Below are 20,002 nucleotides of genomic sequence, written 5' to 3'. Positions count from 1 at the left end.
TTCTGTTATAGAATTGTTGTGAGGAATAAGTGAGTTGATCCTTATAGTCAATCAGAACAGATCCTGGAACTGAGGTTATTTTAATTAGCATCATATTTACCCAAAGGACAGCCATTTTTCTTGTGAAGATACAAGATACAGACTGAATATGTCCAGACACATGCTCTGAGATGACTTTACAAATGAGAAAACTCATTTGTTTCACTGTATTCCCCTGAAAACTGAGTGCAGAATTCCAATTCTGGTTAGTAGAAAATTCTGTTATTTGAGTTATTTGCTATAAATACCTGGATGCCACTTTTGCTATAATTACCTGGTGGACTTGATTTTAAAATACTTTTGTCTTACATGGTTAAAAACATATGAAACCATTTTTCTGAAGTGCCTGTTATTTTTCAAATTTATAATAACATAAAGACAGAACTCTAAAAAAAATATTCATCCATGTTTTAATGTGGAAACAGTACACCCTCCCCACCCTACCCCCCAGTAAGAAGAAGATTGCCCTTCAGAGACCAGTAGATTCTTTCAGAATGTCGAAATCCCAAGACTGAAGCTACTCGAAGAATAAGAAGGAATATTCCCTAGGCAAACAGCAGTCACTTTCTGTCTTTTCTTAGTACTTCTAGGGGTGGGCGCAAGTCCACTGTAAGCACCATCCCTCTCTGAACCTGCAGGCCGTGTTCCCATGTACACTGTACTGAAGCTGTTTAACAAACCCAGCATGGAGGAGTGAGTGAAAGTCGCTCAGTCATGTCTGACTCTCTGTGACCCCATGGACTACACAGTCCATGGAATTCTCCAGCAAGAACACTGGGGTGGGTAACTGGGGAGATGGCAAATGACCCATGAACGGGTGAGGGGCTCAGAGAGCCCAAGTCCTCTGCCCAGTATCACACAGCAGGTGGAGGGTGGATCCGGGAGTCCACCCCATGCCCTTCCCAACGGCTGCCCAGCCTCCCTCCTCCCAATCTCGTGGCCCCACATCACAGCCAAGGGCTGAGAAGGGTCATGCTACCCACTGGTTGGCAAGAAACCCCACCTAGAGAAGGATGTCACTTTTCCCATGTGTTGTGAAAGGCTCACTGAGGATGAAGGATGCTACCGAAAGGTAAGAGGAGGTTATCTTTGGTTATGGAGAGTGAGGCAGAGTTCAGTGAGGCAGTGCTGGAATGGGACCCTAGCAGCTGGGCTCTTAGGTCCCAGCTCCCACTGATACACCACCACCTATAAAACCTGACAAAGACCAGAATTTAGACTAGCTTAGCTGGTGGAGCATATCAGATCTGAAATGTTCTGAGTGGGTACCATTCAAAGCTGGGGTTAGGAGGGGGCCAGGCATCTTTGGCATCAGGATAAGGCAGCAAGAGAAAAATGAGAAATCTTTTGTTTTTCTTTTTCAATTCATTAAGGTTTGTTGGGGTGAGCAAGAACCTCACTTTTTTTTCTTCCTATGACTTCCCTTTCATTTTAACGGGAAACGTGCGTGCATTTCAAAGACCGCTCAATAGCAGCGTTGAAGTCTCAAGTTCAATCACAATGTCCCCATTGTGGCTGAGGGACTCCTTGGCCTTTAAGCTTGGGTTATAAAAATTTGGTCTGAGCCCAAAGTCTGGCTTTAATAGAATATTTTAATTTTGTTTAATGAATATTATTTTAAATCTGTTTGGCAGTTTTAAAATGTGTTCTTTTATTTTCAAATTAAAATTTACTAATGTTCCGTGCTTTCTGGGGAGTGGGGGTAGGGCAAGGAGTCAGGGTGATAATAATATGAGCTTGCGTTTATTGAGTGCTTGCTATGTGCCAAAGACCCTGCAACCCCTTTAACCCTCAGGACCTCCTAATGCACAGCGACCCTTGCCTCCTCTGTTTGGAAAGTTGAGGGGGTCATTCCCCAACTTGAGCTGGCATAGTTAGTGAGTGGTGGACTTAAGGTTCAAGTCAGATCTGTCTGAGTTCAGGGTTTGCATTGTTAACCACTGCCCTACATTTGCTTGATACTGAAAAAGGACTCCATTGACCAATAGCTTAAAGGCACATCATTGGCCAGGTATGTAATTCCCTATAACCTCAAGCGTAATGACAGCTGGCTTGAGCATAATAGCTGGCTTATTGAGCATTCAATGTAGGCAGGCGCTGTAGCAAAGCAAAGTGTTTCACATGTACTGCCTCATTTAAATTCTCACAATGGCCTTTTGAAGTTACTACTGTCATTATTATCATCATCTCCATTTTACAGAGGGGGGACTGAGACTAGGGCCACGCAACTATGCAAATAACGCATTTAAGCTGAAATAATCATAACAATAATAACAATAATAACAATAATACAGTAGCTGACTTTGATGAAGCTCACACTAGTTGCCATGTACTACTGCAAGCACTTTACATTTATTAGCTTGAGCTCCATGACGTGTGTGTGTATGCTCAGTCATGTCCAAATCTTTGTGACCCCAAGGACCCACCAGGCTCCTCTGTCCATGGAATTTTCCAGGCAAGAATACTGGGGTGGGTTGCCATTTCAAACTCCAGGGGATCTTCCTGACCCAGGGATCGAACCTGTACCTCTTGCATCTCCTGCACTGGCAGGTGGATTCTGTACCACTGTGCCACACTGGAAGCCCCTATTTCCATGATAACTGCCCTAAACTATAGGTGGAGAAACCAAGGCAGGTAAATGCTAGGTAACTTGCCTGACATTAAGTAGTTGGTTAATGCTGAGCAAGGATTTGAACCCAAGCAGCCTGGCTCCTGGCTCATGAATCTTAGAGATCCATGCGAATATCAATCCTGCTATCAGAGGTGCCAGCTTGGGTCTTTCTCGCCTTTGGGTCGCCATTAATTAGCCCAATGCCTAGAACACAGCTCAATAAATAAAGCTGAATAAATGAGTGAATGAATGCATTTGTAACTTTCCCCATCACCATACAACACACAAGGCATGTAGGACACGCTCAATAAACAGTATTAATAAAATCAAAGAAATGGTACATGTCATGTCCCAAGTGCATGTTCTTCCTTGTCAACAAAATTTGTCTTGTCATATTGCAATAGCTCAGGGGTCAGCAAACATCCTATAAAAGGCCATGCAGTCTCTATAGCAATTACTCAACTCTGCTAGCACAGAAGCGGCCATAGGCAATAGCTTAGACCAGCTAACTGCAGTGATGCACCCACCATTTCAACAGATTTCAATTCTAAACTTTAGTTATTCTACAAGGACAGGCTCAAGATTCTGTGAGAATCAGGTAATGTCGCTTATTTCTGAACCCAACTTTTATACCTGATCATCACTGAATATCCTCCAGGCAAAACAACTGGAGACTGACTTTGAAATCTAGTTCTCCAAGACAGACATGCACAGGGAACGTAGCTCTCATTACACCAGCGTCGGGGGGTTGGAGGTGGGAGAGCTGGGTATACTAGTGGCTAGGAATCAAGACTAGGTTCAGTTCTGGCTCTGATATGACCCATGTAACCGTGGACGAATTACTTCTCCACGAGATTCAATTTCGCATCTGTAACATAGGGGTAATAATAATAGAACTTTCCATCTAAGGCTATTTGGAGTCAGAAATATAAGTGTTTGCTTAGCACACTAGCACATAGTAAGTATTCGGTAACCATGAGCCACTTATTATTCCCAAACAAATCTTGTGTCTTTTTTAAAAACAAAACTAAAAACTAATTCTCTAAAAACAAGCACGAAGAAAGGACGGCAAAACTTCAGGGAAAGACATTTCCAAACTGGTTTCCTACAGACACTTAGCAAGGCATTCTATGGGTCCCAAGGTGTCTGAAAACTCTCTCCTCTAGATCGGACTACTAGCAAGCCCCCAATATCCCTTCTTAGCCCCATCTGCCCAAAAGCCTGCTTCTGTGTCCTTTGATCATTGTCTTTCTCGTGGGTGTCACAGCAGTGCTGGAGAAATTCGGAGCGGTTCAGACATTTGCTGAGTTTAAGGCATTCTTTCTCCCCTCCCACCCTCCCCCCTTCACTGCACACTCCAAAATTAAAGTCTCCAGGGAGCCCGGGCTCTTTAGCAAGGGGAGACCGCCAGAAAGCCCCATCACAGACCCGGAGGTGAATAATCTCAGCTCCATTCTTTTCCACCCCTGGATGGGGACAAAACTTTGTTTACAACACAAGCATCAAGTCACAACTTGTTATGCCACATGACACCCTCTAAGCAGTGAGCCACTGCTTCCCTCTACTGTACCAGTCACACAAAAGGCCAGAGGGGCAGGAATCTGCCCCCTCGGCTTCTCTCCCCCTCCCCCTTCCCAACTAGGAAGGGCATTCAGACCTTTGCTGGGGAGACAAGTGTTTCTAGAACGCCGTGAAACTAAAGTTCCCATCCTTGCAAATAATACACACCCACAAAAGAAAACAATCTTCTTTGCAGCGAAACCCTTTCTGTGTCTCCTGCGAGGAGGTTTTCTCCCTGCGTGGAATTTCCATCAGCCCCAGTGTCGGTACCAATTTCAGGGACGCGGCAGAATTCTCTCCACCTCTCTGAATTTTCAGGAGCTGCCCATCAATGAAAACCGAAAGGTCTGTACTTACATCTTGTACCCCATAGGCCAAAACACACATACGTGTTCCTAGACCAACAACAACAATAACAACAACAACAACAAATTGTTTTGGAAACTACTAATACCTTAACTGCAAAGTTACTACAGGAAGGGGATGGGAGGCGAAGCAGTTGACCAGAAGGAACACAAGCCATTTTCGACCTCTGGCTTCCACACCGCCAAACACCAGGAATGAAACATCAGCTTTGGAGGAAGGGGTGGCCCCGGAACCTGCTTTTTTGGTGGAGCCTTGGGAGGGAGAGATCCAAAGGAGATGGGAATTCCAGCCCTCCAATCTAGCTTCTCCCTGCAAGAACGTCTTCAGAATCCAAATCAAGATCTTTCAACTGTAGACTCAGAAACCCCCACTCTCTGTCCACTTGAACCAAACACGTCTAACAGGCAGGAATTTAGACTTGGCCGAGGTGAAGAGAACTGGTGGTTTTCGCCCTGTTTTGGTGACCTTCAAGGGCTTATTTATGCACTTCAAGCTCATGACCTAATACATGTTGGTTTGGCTTCTTCTCTCATAATAGCAGCCTGTAAAAAGCTTTTGAGAATTCCCCGTGTTTTCTTATTTTGGGTCAAGAAAATAAAATCGATATCTAAGTAACCTTAAAAAAAAAAAAAACAAAACTCAGCCTGCACAATCTAAAAATTTGGAATGTTTCCACTGGGACTGCAGCTATCTCTGAAAGCCTCAAGATCATCAGGGTAAGACCCACATTTGCCATTTTTAAGGTGAGGTATTTGGTAACAGCATCTGTGAGAATTAGCTAAGAGGGACTTTTTGACATAAGTCAAACAATGACATTTAAAACTCACGTTAAAGCAATTACCGTGTGGAATTTTTCCGTGTTTTTCCCATTTCTCAAACAGAAGTGTATATGTTTTCAACATAGTTTCTTGCTGTAATTTTCTTTCTTGGCAAACCCACATCTTAACCATGAAACCCAAAGTATGCACGCTACAGAAACAATAATGGTTGAAACAGACTCGGCCGTCTCTGGCATGATTTTTCTTAACAAAATTAAAACGTCTTTTGGCTAATATACTGTACATTTCAGTTATGAAAGACGATTCTTGGGAGATGAACAGTAAAGAAAGGGGAGTTGACAGATTCAGCTGATGCAAGACAAAAGTAAGACAGTAGTCTAACCCTCCGGTTCCTCATTCTTTGGGAGAAGAAAATGTCGATTTTAACAGTTTTCCTTTAGTTCAGTTCACAGAGAGCCGACAATTCTGTACATAGGTGCAGATATGTTAACGCTGGGAATGCACAGATCTAAAAATCTAACTTTACTAGCTCTTCAAAAGGAAACTAGAGGGGAAAAACCCAAACCATTGAAACCACAGATGTTTTCATGTTATTGACACAATACTGCAGATACTAAGAGACAAAATAATTTCTAGCCTCTTTCAAATCTTTGGTTCAAGTTTAAATATGTCTAAATAGGCATTATTAGGCAAAGACAATTGTCATGCGCACATTCTCAAAACTGGTGAGAAGTAAACCTGCTTCCTTGACTGCGTTCCTCTGAGCTCCTGCTGTAAATTTCTGCGTATATCTGAGAACAGAGGCAGCCTTTGCAAAAACGTATAAGCAGTCACTGCTACACCCTAACTAGTATCATCAGATGGGCGATGACACGCAAGACAAAGTCCTGCTTTCTGCAGACCTGGGTCTATGTGCAGAGACCCCTTCATCCATCCCTCCAGGCTCCATCCCAAAGTGGGGGCCCTCTCAGCCCTTGCCTGACCCTCAGGCTGCCTGTCCCAGATTCAGGCAACTGCCAAGCCTCCCTTAACCTTCAAAGTGGCAAAGATAAATCGCTCTGGTTACCTGACTCTTGGGACCACCTGTTCCAAATTATTCTTCGAACTCCAAATGTTTATATTCCAACCTCCAAACAACAACCCACCCATAGCGATCCAGCACCTTCCGGTAAACTGGATTTGGACAGCCTACTGTAACATTTTCGGGCCCTGCCACTGCCAGTAAATTTATTGACTGTTTTTAGGAACTGAAATGCGTAGCGTTTATAGTATTGAAGGAACAAATCAAATTAGTCCTTGTAAATAAACTTTTTTTTTCCTTTATAGACCACATACAACCTGCTAAATATCATGGTTCACCAAGGCCCAGATTTGTGTTTTCTAAACACTTAGTGTGCTTTTCTTATCATTTAGGACAGTGGCAAAAAAAATCAGGGTACAGTCAGAAAATCATTGTGCTCAGGGCATATAAAATCATCCAAAGTCAACATCTCTTTTCAAAGGAAAACGAGAGCAGAAATATCCTCGGAGGCAAGGTTTTCACAGCCCAGTCAGTAGAAGGCTAAAGGCCTAGATTCTGGCCCATGCACCCCTCAGCCTTGTCAGACATTTGACTTGTGACTCCGTTCCTTTGTTAACAAAGTTGGGAAAATTAATAATAGTAACAATACCTAACTCAAAATGTTGTCAGAGCAATCCTGAAAAATACATGTCAAGAATTGATTTCAGGTCTGGCATACAAACGCTCGGTTATTTTCATCATCACTGTTAACTACAAGGACAGAAATTAAGCAGAGAGAAATGACAGAGGCATCGATAGCAAGTGAGCAAAAGAAAGAAAAAAAGCAGCCAAAAAAAAAAAAAAAATTTAAAGCCTATGGCTTTCTTCGTCCTTTTCCCCTCCATCCACCTGGCCGGCACTCTCGTATCTTGAAATTGATTCTAAATCACACGCAACAAAGAACTAGTTCTGGCCCCTGTGATTCATTTCCACCAAGACAGTGGGTCTAAGACAGTCATTTCAAGTATTTGTCACCTGACTGAGGGGGGTTTATCCTCGGATTAGAAGAGGTGTTACTTAAACACCATTAGGCCAGTTACGATCTTCAAATAGGAAAATGAAGTATTGTCTCTGGTGAATTCTCTGCTAATTGTTTCCCTACCAGAGCCGTCTTTTTGTTTTATACGTTTGGGACTGTTTGAACAGCCGCAAACGGTAGGGGGACAAAAAGTGGGCCCTTCGGAAAGCTGTTGTGATATAGGGGGTTGGGGGTCAGAGAGGAAGGTGAGGAGGGAGGGAGGCGTTGTGGGGCGGGGAATGAGTGGGTATGTGTGTTTTCTGTCAACAGGCCATGTCTTCTCAGCTCTGGGGTTAATTCTCTGTAAAGGGATTCCTTTTGAGCCGAGTCCACCGACTCCTTTTTCAGAGCAACTAGCTAGGAAAAAAAGTTTCCCTCCACCAACAAAACTCAATCTTGGCAAGAGGCAGAAGGTTCAGCCTTCAGAGGTAACTGAATAACCAGCCACTTCATCTCCGCAAACCAACTCTCCCCCCACAACCCCACCCTGCAGATAAGGAGAAACTACATCAGGAGAAAGAGGTAAAAAATCTTTAAGGGAAAAAGTTATCCTCTCCTGGAAGAAATTGACCTCAGGCCGAAGAACCCTGCATTTTATCTGTGCCTAGTGGAGAGAAAGCCTTCTGACCCAGTCTCCGTGCGCATGCGCGTGCGCACACACACACACACACACACACACACACACACACACACACACACTCCAAAGCTCAACACTACACCTCAGACCTGTGGCCACTGCCTAATAGGTATGGTTTTCCTTCTTCCCCAAGCATTTTTATGCTAAGGAGGCCTGTCCCCAAAGACAAAACTCAACCCCTGATGCAACCCACCTCCTTGGAGAAGAACAGACACCGTGTGTGGTGTGCGTGGAAATTGAGGGCCAGGCAAAAAAAAAAAAAAATCCAAACAAGATATTCCCACTTCCTTCATTTTTTCCTGACAGCCATGGTTCTTTCTGCAGAGAGAGAGGCATCTGTCATGAGCTGCCGGGAACCCCACTTATGCAGCATAACGGCCTGCGATTTTATTATACAAGGAGTTTATTGCTGGCCTAATTAGTTTCAAACTGGGCATTCCAGCTGAGGACACCTAAAAAACATCTGGTGGAAGGAGTAAGAATGAGTCCTCATTTTTTGGAGCTGGTTACGGTTGGCTTTCTGCATAAGTCTGGTCTCCTGCGCCTGACACAAGTTATCTTTGGAAAAGTAACTGAAAAAATAAGGAAACGGTTTCTTCTTTGTGGGAAAGGAGTCATCTTGTCCTGGGGGAACCAAAAACGTCTTAAAGTGGACATGCCTGAATTGCAGATACTTTTCCCCAAGCTGCCCAGGGTCTCTTCTCAGTAGCTCGCTCACCTAATTCAAAATGTACTCAGCTGCTCCACAAAGCATTTATTTTGTTTTTGGTCTGTTGTGTGCGTGTGTGTGTGGAGGACTGCTTTGCTCTCCCAACAGCAGCTAGCATTTTATCAATTTATCCGTCTGGAACAAGGCTTGCGATCTCTTACATGCAATTTAAAGCAGAAGTAATACCGCGTATTTGAAACAGCGTGTCTTGGATGTTTTTGCCAAATGGTAATCCTATAACAAGTCAACAAATCATATTTCTTTATGATGTGTTTAATACAACACAAAAGGCATGAAAAGAAGATTCTAAAACTCCAGGGCTGAAAACATCTGTTTTTCTAAATCTCAAAGTATTGGGACAATAACATTTTGTGGTATTGTCTTAGCTATTTCATATTAGGAAAGATATATGTGTTTACAGAATATTCTCATATGTACAGTCACTACACTCAATAGGTGAGCTATTTTCAAGACAGGAAAAATGCCGAGACCGTTAAGGTAAAATAGTTTATCATATTGTGAACCTACAGTTACAAGACTGGAGCAACTAACTAGGTATGGGACACATGAAGTGCTTTTTTAAAAGGTCAGGTCCCTTCAGATCTAGCCGCATAGGTCGAAACTGCAAAATTTAGAATTTCCTCAAAAGGCAAGGAGATTTGGGATACAAACTGGAGTTTATGCTTAGTCTAAAGCAAGATTCATACTGTCCGCATTTGTGACATAAATTACTAATTAAGTTTTCCTAGTCTGAGTACGTCTAAATGCAAGGAAGTATAAAGTTTAAGGGGCTTAAAGTGATGGGGAGAGAAAGGTGGGAAAAAAATGAACCTTTCTTGGGTAAAGTTGTCTGAAGATTTTTTCACAATCATTTTAAAAAGGAGGTTCTCCTCTCCGGCCCCAACTCCCCCCCTCCACCCCGCCGCCCCCCAAAGGACCATAGGCTGGTAAAGCGGCTACTAGCTCAGATTCTAGCAGTAGAAATTTCACTCAAGCAGGAAAGGGCTCGCGAAATGAACAGATTCGGCTTGAAATACAATTGTCCGCTGGTTATAATTTCCTTTGGAAGAGAGCGCCCTAACTCAAACCTAATTCAGCACTCAGATTCTCACTTTATGTTTGTAAATCATTCTGCTTCGCCTCTGCCTTGCCCACAACACCCAGCTCCGATGCTCACTCATTCCACCGCGCCCCGTAATTAAAAGGTACCTCCACCAGGGGTGATTTATATATACCTCAAGGTTATTTTTAAAAAAGTAATTCGAAAGATTACGTTGCATTTCGGGGGAAGAAAAGAAAAAAGGTATCCATAAAAGTCGCAGCATCGGTCTTGCTTTTTAAAGAGCAAGCGTGCATGCTGTCAACTCTTAGCCCCAGCGAAGCTTCGAAGCTTCGCTAAAGGGAAGTAGGAACCTTAAATCGTCAAAGCGCTTCCCTTTCATGCGGCTGAGAATTTCGCGTATTGAGGATTTGGGGATGCGAAAGTTTTTCCCGGTCAAGCTTTCCTAACATTTCTTAAGTGTATAACCTATTTGTTTGGGGACAGGAGATAGATTTAAGAGCCACCACGGCCGTTTAAACCCCAGGCTGCTCCGCTAAAAAAAAAAAAAAAAAAAAAGGCAACAACCCCATTCAATTCTCCGCTTTGTCCCATTACAACAAACTCTCGCTTCCTTCTAAACATCCTTCTGATGTAAAGTTTTCTAAGTTTCAGCTCCAACTTCAGCTAGCGCCCGGACGCCGGTTCCGGTACAAAGCCCAGCGAGCTGGACCATAGCTGACCGAGCGCAGATGGATTTTTTTTTTTTTTTTAAAGAAATACAGCTAGAAAAAGGTTCAGGGGGCCATTCCAGCCCCATCCCTGGGATTCCAGCCTTTTGCTCCGTTACCCCATTACCAGCGCCCGAGGGTGTGAGCTTGGCTCCCGGCTCCACGCGTCCGATGAGCGGATCGCCGCTTATCGCGAACCACCAGGGCCGTAAAACGAACCAAACGCGGAGGACCCCGGCGAGTCTGAGCGTCATGCACTTGTCCCGCGCGGGAGCGCACACTTCAGGGTCGTGGCCTTCCGGGCGCAAGGGGAAACTGAGGCCCCGAGACGGACTTTCCCGAGATCTGCGCGCTCTCCCCGCTGCCCTTGTGCCTGAGACACCCTGGGAGCCCCGGACGCCGCGACCCTGCCAGTGCGCCCTCGAGGGCCCCGACAGCTGCGGAGGCCCCGGCTGGCCGAGCACGAGAGAGAGGCTCCAGGCCAGGGTGTCCGGGTCAACACCAGCCCGGTGAATCCCCGCAGGCAGGCCCGGGCTGGGCGCCGCGGGCGGTACTCACCGCGCGCAGTGGAGAGGGCGCCCGGGCGCGGCGCGGTGCCGGCGGCCAGGCGGGCGCGGGTCGGACGCAGCCGGGCTGACTGCGGCGGGCACGTTGCTGCCTCTGCTGCCGCCACTGCCTCCGCCTCCTGGGCTGCCGCGGCCGTTGCCTGCGCGGGGAGGACCGGCCCCTTCCCCTCCCTCGGCCGGGCCCTCCCTCTGCCCCCGCCCGGGTCCCCGCGCCGCGACGTGGGCGCGTGGGGGCGCCGAGGCGCGGCGCCGGGCTCCGCGGGCGCGCACACCCCTGGCGGCTGGACGCGGGGCGCGGGGCTCCGGCCCTGCAGCTGCCTCGGCGCTGCCCTAGGCGCCTGCCGCCCAGCCGGACGCGCTCGCTCCAGCCGGTCCTAGAGGAGGCGAGGTCTCAGCCTCCTCCCCACCCACCGACACCCACACCTCCTCCTTCGGCAACCCAGGCGCGGCCCCCCCCCCCCACCCCCCAGAAGAGAATGACTGCTTGGAAGGGACCTCAAGGGTGACACTGAATTCACTCATTCAGCCACTTCTTCATTCATTCCACATCTGTGGAACATCTATGTGCCAGGTACAGCTCTTCGGAGATTCAGCTAGAACAAGTCAGACTAGTTTTGTTCCTTCCCGGAACTTAACTGGGAGACAGACCGTAAACAACCAATCAAGTAAAGAATCAAGACAGTTTTAGAAAATTATAATTATTATGGCGGAGGGGAAGTATGTGCTGGGGCAAGGGAACAGGAATCTTGGCTGTAGTAGTCAGGGAAGACCTCCCTGAGGAGGTGACGTCTGTATGATGAGAAAGTGCCATTTCTGATGATATCTGTGGGAGGAGAGTTCGAGGATCTCCTTTGACCTGTTTTACACGTAGGAGAAACTGAGGTCCCAAGAACTTAACTGGCTTACCTAAAGTCTGGTATAGTGTCCTCTACACATACCCTTAAATGAAGGCACCCCACTGCATCCTCTCCTCTTTCAATCTTCCCCATAATAAACTGTCATGAACAGAGCCTATACAGCATTTTTCTTCCTTTCACCCACTTTCTAATGTTCAGGAAGGCCCTTTATAAGCACCCAGGCTGCTTCAGTCAGAAAGCAGTGTCAACCACTGCCATATGTTAAGCTCAAGCAATCATATTTTTCTGGGATCAGGATGCCCAGATAAATGTGAATTATAGAAAAACAGAAATAACTTTTAGTATAAGTATGTCCTCTGCAATAGGTGACACATACTTTTACTAAAAATGTATTCACTTTTCTCTGAAATTTCAATTTAACTAGACCTATATTTTTATTTGCTATATCTGGCCTCCCTACGTCCAACCAGTTTTCAGGACATTTCCTTGTCTCCTCTGATCCCCCAAAGAGACCAGAAAGTAGATGCTGCTAGCATGCCTATTCTTTCTTTCTTTCTTTCTTTCTTTTAGTTTGGCTGCCCTGGGTCTTAGTCGTGGCAGGAAGGATCTTCAATCTTCGTTGCACCATGTGGGATCTAGTTCCCTGATCAGGGATGGTACTGGGGCCCCCTGCATTGGGAGCTTGGAGACTTAACCGCTGAACCCACCAAGGAAGCCCCTAGCATGCCTGTTTTGCAAAGATCATCTAAGCTCAAAGAGAAGGCAGAAAATGTCTGAGTCAGGGTTGAAGTTCAGATCAAGCTGACTTCAAAGCACTTGCTCTCAAGATATAATACAGAGCCTGTAACTCCACCTGTAGGGTTACTGGGAAGACAGTGAAACTTAAACCCTTGGGTCCCTTTCTTGCTATGCCTCTTTGTAAAGCCCTGACAGGGACCTAGAAATGTATTCATGGGTCACCTGTTCATGTGAAATTTACGAAAGCTGTTTGCTTTTGATAGATAGTGGCAAGCGGCAGAGCCCACCATCTCTCTCCACTCTCATTCCCCCTGGAGCACTTGACCTTGGGTAGGGTGTATAGGAGTGGCCACTGGCATTTCAGAGGTCCAGTGAAGGGGAAGAGGAGTTGGGAATTTGTGATCTTGGTGGTCTTCTTCAGCTTCTTAAACTATGCCTTTGTCGTGAGTTTTTTTTTTTTTTAATAATTTTATTTATTTTATTTTTGGCTCTGCTGGGCCTTTGCTGCTGCACAGACTTTTCTCTAGTTGCGGCAAGCAGGCGTTACTCTCCAGTTGCGGGGTGCAGGCTTCTCATTGCAGTGGCTTCTCCTGTTGCAGACCGTGGGCTTTAGGCCATGCAGACTTCAGTAGCTGTGGCATGTGGGCTCAGGAGTTGTGGCTCCCAGGCTCCAGAGCACAGGCTCAACGGTCGTGACACACAGGTTTAGTTTCTCTGCAGCATGTGGGATCCTCCCGGATCAGGGATCGAACTCATGTCTCCTTCATTGTCAGGTGGATTCTTTACCACTGAGTCACCGGGAAAGCCCCTGTTGTGATTTCTTAATTCAAAGAAATTTCGTACCTAATTTCAGACTCATAATTTCGTATTCTTTATCTTAAGTGAGGCCCTCAAGTTGTATAAGCAGCAGGCCCCGCTCTACCAGGAGCCACCTCTGGTCAAAACTTACTCCATCCCTTTTCTGCTCCCCAAAATACAGGCATGCAAATCTATTAATATTCACAGTGACAGGGTTATTCTCCTCCAGTGACAGGGCTGAGGTTAGATCTCCTGTTCCTGGATGAAGTTAACTCTTCTGCTTTCTAGCTGCAGGACGTATATGTGTACTTGGCCTTGACTTTCTCATGTCTAAAATGGAGATGGTGACTTACATGTGTTCAACTCTTTGCAACCCCATGGACTGTAGCCCATCAGGCTGCTCTGTCCAGGGGATTTTCCAGGCAAGAATACTGGAGTGGGTTGCCATTTCCTTCTCCAGGGGATCTTCCCCACCCAGGGATCGAACATGGGTCTCCTACATTGCAGGTAGATTCTTTATCAAATTAGCCATCAGGGAAGCCCTGGAAAGAACAGTACCCATCTTGGGATGATTCACTGAGATCCTGTTCCTGAACCTGTGACTATAGTTGGCCATGAGCATTGTTCTACATATATTGATATTACTGTACAAACTTTGCTTCCCATAGCATCTTTGCAAAAAGTTCTAAGTCATTATAGACTGAGCATCTTAATGCTCTCCAGAGGTATTTAATTTATCTGGGTTCACAAGCCTTCATAGAATGCTGATTAATTTATTTTTTAAAGATATTTATTTATGTGGCTGCACTGGGTCTTAGTTGCATTATGCAGGATCTTTCTTTGTGGATTCTCTTGTGGTGCTTGGGCTCTGTAGTTGCATGTAGGATCTTAGTTCCTGACCCGGGATCAGACCCACGTCCCCTGCATTGCAAGGCAGAATCTTAATCACTGGACCACCAGAAAAGTCCCAGAATGTTGTTTAAATAGTGGCAGTAAGCAGCCTTTTTTTTTTCTAAAGTAAAAGAATGGAGTAGATTGGAATAGAAAGTATCAAGTGAACTGCATGCAGAGTAAGACTGTGTGTGTGTGTGTGTGTGTGTGTGTGTGTGTGTGTGTGTGTGTGTGTGTGTGTACTGGGTCAGGATGTGAAATGTGTTTCTTCTTGCAAATGGTGGACAAAATGGTGATGAACACTTATTAACCAAGAGTACTCAATGGAATACAAAGGGTTAATCTATTCCTACCCGCCTTCGCCTTCTCAACTCCTTCACTAGAATCTGGCCCATTATCTCATAAATCGCAGCCACACCCTCCTGCCCCCAGAGAGAGAAACAGGAGGCAGGTGCTTATTAATTTTATTTTTTTCCTTCTCTTAAGGCAGTGGTTCTCAACCCTGGCTTGCACATTAGACTCTCCAGGGGAGCTTTTAGAAATCCCTGTGTTGAGGCCTCACCCCAGACCAATTAAACCAGATTCTCTGGGGGAGGGACTGAGGCATCAGCATGTTTTTTTTAAGGTTCCCAGTGATTCTAGTGTGCAGCCAAGGGTGAGAGTCCCCATGTTTGGGAGAAAAAGGACTTGATCACAGATTCACAGCAGATGAGATGGAAACTCAGATAAGATTTAAGGCACCAATTTCTTACTCAAGATCACTTAAAATCCAGCCCCCTTCCTATGCAGGAGCACTTCTTTCCTGTCCCTCATTCCCTTGATTTCTTCTTGATAACTATTTGTCCTCATTTTATAATGACCAGAAAAATAATCCCAGACAAAATCTGAAAATGCTAAAGCATAACGCAGATTCTTTGGAGTATAGACCACAGGCATGCCTAACCTGGAGTAAAGTATTTTTTCCCCTAAAATCTTCCAAGTATAAATGTCCTCTGAAGCCAGAAGACCAGCTGAACTTTGAAAACAACAAACATCACAAGGCTTTCAACGTGTATGTACATATCCTATAAACACACATATGTACTCACCATGCCAAATCATGCCTTATTCTAATCACATTCCTTTCCCGTCTGTAAAAATCTCCTCTACAGAAAAAGTATCCTTTTTTGTTTTAATGCATTCGTTTAAACCTTGACTTTTTCCAAAAAGGACTTGAGGTTGCATGCAAAAACGTATATGTGGCAGCAGAGTGAGAAAACAAGAAAAGCAGGTGAAGGGGAAACATGGAGAGGGAAAGAAAAGACACTCAAGGGTGGATTTGCATAAATATGTAGGCTAGGAGGTTCTGAGCACTTGTTAATGGCGGACTGAGAATTAGATGCTGAGCTTCCTGGCAGTCAATGCAAAGAGGAAAATGCAATCCATTATATGAGTGGCTTTCAAACTTTCTTGAACTCAAAAGTAAGCATATTGTGCTTGCTTTGGTAGCACGTATTCTAAAATTGGAATGATACAGAGATTAGCATGGCCCCTGGACAAAGATGATGTGCAAATCTTTGAAGCAGTTCATGTTTTTAACACGAATTTAAAAGAAAAAAAAACGCATGGCAATCAGTGGTTAGGACTCCTTGCTTTTGCTGCTGAGGGCCTGGGGTTCAGTCCCTGATTGGGGATCTAGGTTCCCACAAGCCACACAAGCATACATAGAATCTCCATATGGAAAACAGAGTTGTAAAATCCCAGCCACGTGCCTTGCACCTTTCTCCTGTGGGTACTTGGAAAGGGTCTTGAAGAAGTACCCAGAGCTGTGCAGAGTCAAGATTGGAAGCCATGGGTTTCAAAGTGCTTCGCTGGGTTCATGATACTCAGAGCATGTAAGATAGAAACTAACAGAATTATTTGAACAAATCAGAACGCTTTCTGATACTGTTACAGGAGACAGTGAAATGGGCACTATTTGTAATAAAGCATGTTTGGGATTAGCAGATGCAAACTAGTATATGCAAGATGGATAGACAAGGTCCTACTGTGTAGCACGAGGAACTGCATTCAACGTCCTGCAATAAACCATAGTGGAAAAGAATATGAAAAAGAATATATATATCTGAATCACTCTGCTGTACACTAGAAACTGGCACAACATTGTAAATCAACTATGTGTCAATTAAAAAAAAACGGAAGCAAAACATCAGGACTTCCCTGATGGGTCCTGTGGTTAAGACTCCAACCTGCCAATGTAGGGGCACAGGTTTGATCCCTGGCTGGGGAACTAAGATCCCACATGCTGTGCAGCACGGCCTAAAGATTTTTAAAAATCAAATCAATTATAGCATAAACCAGGACTGTTCCAGGCAAACTGGGACAGATGGCCACCCTGCCTAAACAGGACGACTTGGATATGTCCTGAGGACAAAAACATGTGAAGCTCAATCAAGTGATCACACAAGAGGCGGTGACAGCTTCCATGAGTAGACCAGGGGCTGTGAGCAATCCTGCTTGAAATTACAAAATCATCAACCTAACGCTTCCTGATGTGGGTTGGGGCATTCCATCCACATCTCTGACAAGACCCCAATCAGCACTGTGGACCAGATCTATGGTTATTATGCAATATCATCGTGCTGAAAAAGGGTGCCCCGTACTGGGTGGGCTGACTTGATGGATTCCTACAAGCACATCAAGAGTATTTTCCCTGAAAGTCTGCAGTTCCTTATCTCTCACTCTGCTGGAATCTCTAGAATATCTGCCAGGGACCTCTTTGGCAGTCTGCTGAATTCTAAGGACATTTACTCAGAAAAATGCTTGTATATATACAGCCATGCCTATAATGCACATAGCATGCTAGAAAACTGAATACTGATAAGAAACAATTTCTTATTTCTTAATGATAAGAAAAAGGTTACCTCACATTGTTCACAAAAATTAACCCAAAATAAAAAAAAAAAATTAACCCAAAGTGGATTAGAGCCCTAAAAGGAAAGCTTAGAACCATAAATCTTCCAAAAGACAACACAGGGAGAAAATCATTGCAAATCTGAGGTTGGCAAACATTTCTTAGAACACTGAAAAAAAATACCAACCATGAACATCAGTAGACTGAGCTACATCAAAGTATAAAACCTGTTGTTCTTCAAAAGACAAAACTGAGAAAATGAAGAGCAAAAGCAAGCTATAGAATGGAAAAAATATAATACTTCTATCAGACAGACATAAAAATATACGGGAAATATAACAATATATGAAGAACTTGAATAACTCAATAACTTTTCCAAAACAATTTAAAAAATGGGTACAACTTCTGAACAAACACTTCAGAGAAGGTACATGAATAGCCAATAGGCACAAAATATATGCTCAACATCATCAATCATCATGGAAACATAAATTAAAAAATATATATGAAATACCGCTATGTATTCATTAGGTTGGCTAAAATTAAAAAGACTGACTATACCAAGGATATAGAGCAGCTAAACTCTTATACATGGCTATTGGGAATGAAGGAGCCTGATAGGCTGTAGTTCATGGGATCGCTAAGAGTTGGACACGACTGAGCGACTTCCCTTTCACTTTTCACTTTCATGCATTGGAAAAGGAAATGGCAACCCACTCCAGTGTTCTTGCCTGGAGAATCCCAGAGACGGAGGAGCCTGGTGGGCTGCCGTCTGTGGGGTCGCACGGAGTCGGACACGACTGAAGTGACTTAGCAGCAGCAGCGGGAATGTAAAATGGTACAACCACTTTGGAAAACTGTTTGGCAGTTTCTCAACAAGTAAAACATCTCCCAGTCATGTGACCCAGCCATCTAACACCCAAGAGAAAGGAAAACACAAATCCACACAAAGATTTGTATGTGAATGTTGATAGCAAGTTTATTTGTAATTGCTAAGAATTGGAGACAGTGAAACTATTCATTAGCAGGTAAATGAATAAACAGATTGTGGTATATCCATGCAGTGGACTACTACTCAGCAATAAAAGAAATGTACGCACACAACATAGATGAATATCAACATCATTATGCTGAAAGTGCCAGACCCTCATTCACTCCATAAAGACACAATGCATGATTCCAGTTATATAAAATTCTCAAAAAGACAAACTAATACACAGTGACAAAAGGCAAAGCAATGGTCACCTGTGGATGGGTGTGGAAGGAAGGATGGATTACACAAGAGCTCAAAGAAACTGTCGAGAATATGATGAGAAAGTCCAGTGTCGAGGGAGTTCATTGGCAGCCCAGTGGTTAAGACTCTGCACTCCCAATGCAGGGGGATGAGTTCAGTCCCTAGTCAGGGATCTAAGACCCTGCATGCCATGGAAAACACACACAAAAAGAAAAGGCCAGTTTGTGGATTGTGTTGATGGCTTCACGGTATATCTCTATCTGTATATCTATACATCAAAAATGATAAAATTAAACCCTTAAAATGTTCCCAAAGAGGTGACATGGTAAAGTGGTAAAGTATCCATCTGCCCATGCAGGAGACACATGAGACTTGGGTTCAATCCCTCAGTCTGGAAGATCTCCTGAAGGAGGAAATGGCAACCCACTCCAGTATTCTTGCCTGGAAAATTCCATGAACAGAGGAGCCTGGCAGGCTACAGTCCCATGGGGTCACAAAGAGTTGGACACTACTGAGCCACTGAGCACATACCTCCATAAAAATATTAAAATATTGTGACATAGTCATGTGAGTTCCTTTACTAATACATTAATAAAGGAGAAGGCCTTTAATTTTCATAATTTTAAAGTAATGCTGAATATAAAAGATATTTCAAGATGTTTGTTAATAGCCATAATGTGAAATGAAAATCCCCGTGATTTCTGCTGGTAACACAGTTGAGGTCCTGTTTATCTGTTATGGTTTGTTGCCACATTCACATTTGAAGGGAATGTTTATTTTCACTTAGAGGTTGGTGAATATAAAGATACTTTTTTTAACATCCAAGTTTACAGACCCCCCTGAATTCTGCCGTGCACCCCAAGTGAGGAAGTCTAGTTGGAAACAATCTCAGCTAAGCATCTTTAAACTCCAGGAACAGTTCAGTTCAGTTCAGTTCAGTTGCTCAATCATGTCTGACTTTTTGTGACTCCATGGACTGCAGCACGCCAGGCCTCCGTGTCCATCACCAGCTCCCAGAGTTTACTCAGATTCATGTCCATTGAGTCGGTGATGCCATCCAGCCATCTCATCTTCTGTCGTCCCCTTCTCATCCTGCCCTCAATCTTTCCCAGCATCATGGTCTTTTCAAATGAGTCAGTTCTTCACACCAGGTGGCCAAAATATTGAAGTTTCAGCTTCAGCATCAGTCCTTCCAATGAATATTCAGGACTGATTTCCTTTAGGATGGACTGGTTGAATCTCCTTGCTGTCCAAGGGACTCTCAAGAGACTTCTCCAACACCACAATTCAAAAGCATCAATTCTTCGGTGCTCAGCTTTCTTTATAGTTCAACTCTCACATCCATACATGACTACTACCATAGCTTTGACTAGATGGACCTTTGTTGGCAAAGTAATGTCTCTGCTTTTTAATATGCTGTCTAGGTTGGTCATAACTTTTCTTCCAAAGAATAAGCGTCTTTTAATTTCATGGCTG

The 20,002-nt window shown here is 44.3% G+C and overlaps 1 protein-coding gene and 1 non-coding gene across 3 annotated transcripts in view; one reads left to right on the top strand and one right to left on the bottom strand.

Annotated features, from left to right (window-relative positions):
* Window positions 1–11,720, bottom strand: part of EYA2 (EYA transcriptional coactivator and phosphatase 2) — a 259,545-nt gene extending 247,825 nt beyond the window's left edge. The window contains exon 1 of one of the 2 annotated variants that reach the window (XM_060397087.1): window positions 11,611–11,720. The gene's annotated coding sequence lies outside the window, so the exon portion shown is untranslated. Of the gene's footprint in view, window positions 1–11,107; window positions 11,224–11,610 lie in introns of those variants that run through there. The other variant, XM_027977274.2, reaches the window with a different exon arrangement.
* Window positions 11,721–15,871: 4,151 nt separating this feature from the next.
* Window positions 15,872–15,975, top strand: LOC114117703 (U6 spliceosomal RNA). Its single transcript, XR_003591361.1, has one exon. It is a non-coding gene; the product is annotated as a U6 spliceosomal RNA (small nuclear RNA).
* Window positions 15,976–20,002: the final 4,027 nt, after the last annotated feature.

This window comes from Ovis aries, chromosome 13 (assembly GCF_016772045.2).
Source record: "Ovis aries strain OAR_USU_Benz2616 breed Rambouillet chromosome 13, ARS-UI_Ramb_v3.0, whole genome shotgun sequence".
Taxonomy (NCBI): domain Eukaryota; kingdom Metazoa; phylum Chordata; class Mammalia; order Artiodactyla; family Bovidae; genus Ovis; species Ovis aries.
This window is presented reverse-complemented; position numbering and strand designations above follow the sequence as displayed.